Source organism: Aristolochia californica, unplaced genomic scaffold (genome assembly GCF_029961685.1).
Source record: "Aristolochia californica isolate CCGP_79_NKW_82.1479 unplaced genomic scaffold, dmAriCali1.0.hap1 SCAF_4, whole genome shotgun sequence".
Lineage (NCBI taxonomy): Eukaryota > Viridiplantae > Streptophyta > Magnoliopsida > Piperales > Aristolochiaceae > Aristolochia > Aristolochia californica.
The window spans coordinates 34,850,845-34,854,793 of record NW_027182103.1 but is presented as its reverse complement, the minus strand read 5'-3'; the positions used below and the strand labels follow the sequence as shown (position 1 = coordinate 34,854,793).

Genomic DNA, 3,949 nt, shown 5'->3' with positions numbered 1-3,949 from the left:
AGAAAAGTATAGAACTTTCATGGCATATAATAAACCTCGAGCTACCTCAAGAATATGACAATTTTCATGTTCGGCTACACCATTTTGTTGAGGAGTGTAGGCACATGATATTTGATAGATAATGCCATTTTCTTGACAAAAAGAGTCAAGTTCTTTGGAAATGTATTCTTTGGCATTATCAGACCGAAGTATTTTTATTTTATGACGAAACTGAGTGAGTACCATAGCATGAAAAGACTTAAAAATCAATGGTATCTCAGAACACTCCTTAAATAGAAACAACCAAGTGGTATGAGTGAAGTCATCAATAAACATAATAAAATACCTGACTTGAGAAATATTTGAGACTCTCAAGGATCCCCATACATTGGTATGAATTAATGAAAAGGGATTAATACTTTTGACTTCTGGACAAGGTGAGTATGTACTCCTTTGATGTTTACTCGATTGAAAAACTTCACAATTAAAATCGGACCTGACTTTAACAGTAGGAAACATATAATGAAGAGATTGTGAAGATGGATATCCCAACAGGTTGTGCAAGAGCCTTGTCTCATTATCACTGATGGAAATAGTATTTATTTTTAGCACATCCAGGAAGTATAACCACCTTTGTTCACGGCCTCCACCAATCACCTGCTTCGTTATAAGATTCTGAAATACACACGAAGTAGGTGAGAAGGTGATAGAGCAATTAAAATACTTTGTCAACTGACTAACATATAACATAATCAAAGGAAGGTAGGAACAAAGAAAATATCAGTGAGTGCAAGTGAAGGTGTAACGGAAGTAGATCCTTTCCCTTGAACCATGGTTTGAGAACCGTCAGCTATGGTAACAAACTTATGTGAAAGACACAGAGATACAAAATGTAGTAAATGTTTGTTACCTTGTTATGGTCCCTAGCCATGGATCGAGTAACTCGGCGTGGGAATTGTGTATCCAACACTGTAATAGGGTTGTTGGTCTTGGTAATGAAGAAAGGAGCCTCCTTTCCTTACTTTTTCTCGGTAAGATTGAAAAGGAGTTTCCTTTTCTTAATCTTCTCGGTTAAGGGAAGATTTCTCTTGTTGTTCTCGGTCAGGAAGGGTTAAACCTTTTTTGCAGCTTTCGTCTAAGAGGGTAGGAACCCTCTAGGAATGTTGCTGCTATTCACGTAGGAGGGGTTAGGCCTTCCTAACCATGCCTTGCTCGATTAGAGTGTTAAGATCTCTAGCCATGGATCGAGTCACCTTACGCTCTCCTCGGTCTTCAAGGTTTAGAGATGGTGAAGATCTGTGTTTCGGATGCTTGGAACTCCCAATAGCGACAGAGAAGTTCGCAGGAAAGGTGAACAGTCACGGCGAGTTCCAACAAGGAGATGAACCGACTGGCTGCTAGAACTCAGCAGGGAAGGGAAGAAGACGTGTCTGTTGGTAGGGTGAGAGAGACTGTGGAGGAAGGTAATCAAAGGCGGAAATAGTTCAAAAGATTAGACGGATGTGATGAACAGAGGAGCTCGGAATGGAGGAGGAGAAGGAAAGTGAAGCAGCAACTCGGGAGGGGAAGATGAACGAACGTGAGGGATAACCAAGCTTTGGAGGAATCTTGCACCTAGGCCTCATTGGAGAGAGTACCTGATTTCAATTAACTATGATTCATAGCTTCATTTCCATTCAAATGACGCCCCTATAAATAATAGGAACTCCCCCCTACACAGCCAATGCAAAACCCAAGTTTTGAAAGAAATTACATAAATGCCACCTAAGAGAACATTCAGAAAATTACATAAATTATCCTCTATGACTACCTGCTACTCTAGATGCTATGGAGTCCATAACATCACTCCCCACCTGGAGAACGAGCTTGCCCTCAAGCTCGAAGGTAGGTTTGTTGGCCCGTGCCGACTGCTGGATCCATGCACAAGTGGACGGGAAGCAGCACAACAACATCGTTCCTGATTGAAAAAGAGTGCAAAGTGTGCAAGTGCCACAACCTCATCAATGTCCATATTCGTTGAACCTGTGAAAGCAATCTTGTCCACATCCATGTGATTAGCAAGAACAGAACCAGCAGTTGAACCAAATCCTAGACCGACCACATGAATTAATCGGGATGCGTATAAGGCTGAGAGAGGAGTCTACTCAGCAGTCTTGAGTACAATACTGTTCCCACAGGCGAGTGCAGGCCCCACCTTCCAAGCAGACATAAGGAGTGGAGAGTTCCATGGGAGAATCTGTCCAGCAACACCAATTGGGTCATGCAGTACTTGAACATGGTGCGGTCCATCAGTAGGGTACAGAATACCATGAATTTGATCTGCCCAACCTGCATCATATCTGATCAATCGTGGAACCAGTGGAATTTCAACCAAGGCGGATTGTTCATAGGGATTTCCACTAGTCCAACTCTCAATTGTTGCAATTCCGTCATCGAGCAAATCAGCAAAGCCGTAAAGTATGTTTGATCTTTGATAAGCAGCCATCCTAGGCCATGGCTCCTCATCAAATGCCTTGCGAGCAGCATGAACAGCACGGTTAACAACTTCAGCATCACCCGCAGCAACTTCAACAATAATTTCGCCTAACCTGGGGTCCAGTGTTTGAAAGGTCTTTCCAGATGCAGCATCCACAAACTGACCATTTAGAAGCAGTTGTGTATGATTGATTTGAACCTGTGGCTTGATAAATTCTTCAGCTGCAACAGCAGAGCGGAACTGACTGATACTTCTGCCCACACCAGAAACTGCAACTCCAGACATCAACGTCCACGCGGAAATATGCACCAGCTATTTCCAGATGAAAATGGATAATATATTAAAAAAATATGACACTTTTGTACTAGTATATATAGATGATATATTAGTATTTAGCAAAAAAATTGAAGAACACATTGGACATCTTCAATTAGTTCTTTCAGAATTTATGAAAGGACTTATTATTAGCAAAAAAAATATAATTATTTAAAGAATATATAAAGTTTTTAGGAGTCAATATAGGAAAGGGCCAAACAGAATTACAAGAACATATCTCCAAGAAAATTTTAGAAATGCTAGATGATTTTTCAGACACCAAACAACTCCAAAGATTCTTAGGATTAGTAAATTATGCAAGACCTTTTATAAAGGATATAGGAAAACTTATAGGTCCTTTATATGGAAAAACATCTCCAAATGGGCAAAAATACTTTAATAGTGAAGATAAAAGTTTAGTTAAAAAAGTAAAAGAAAAAATTAAAACCTCAACAAAACTACAGATGCCATTAGACTCAAACTATCTTATTATAGAAACAAATGGAAGTAACATAGGATGGGGAGGAGTACTAATAGCAAAACCCCACAAATACAGTGGTAAAGATGAAAAAAGAATCTATAGTTATGCAAATGGAAAAATCAAAGAAAAAGGAAACATGAGTAGCATAGATTCAGAAATATTAGCCATAAATTATTCATTAGAAGCCTTTAGGCTTTTCATTATAAATAAACAAGAATTTACTCTTAGAACAGATTGTGAAGCCATTGTAAAATACTTCCAAATAAGCAAAGAAAATAAGATAAGCAGACGAAGATGGCTAAATCTGGTAGACATTATTACTGGGAATGGTTATAAGGTAGAATTTAAACATATTATGGGAAAAAATAATAGTCTTGCAGATACATTAAGCAGATGGTTCTTTTGATTCTTCTCTGGTCAATTGAACAGATGAATCCTCTAGATAAAGGTTCCACAGGATGTTCGTCAAGATTCAATAATTATGGACAAGAATTCTTATGTTTCGATGGCCAAAGATTAGTAGTGTTCCCTAGATCCAACATTACTTTTAAGACTTTACCACATATCTCAGTTACTAAGGAAGAGCAATGTCTACTAGATAATTTATGGTTATCTGATCAAAGGATTCCAAAAGATCAAAAGTATTTTTTAGCAAGTATAAATAATCTTTCTGAGTTTTTTATTCAAAAAAGAAAAAG

General features: G+C 38.4%; 1 pseudogene; it reads right to left on the bottom strand.

The window, feature by feature from the left end:
* Positions 1–1,804: 1,804 nt before the first annotated feature.
* LOC137963271 (aldehyde dehydrogenase family 2 member B7, mitochondrial-like) lies at positions 1,805–2,740 on the bottom strand (annotated as a pseudogene).
* Positions 2,741–3,949: the final 1,209 nt, after the last annotated feature.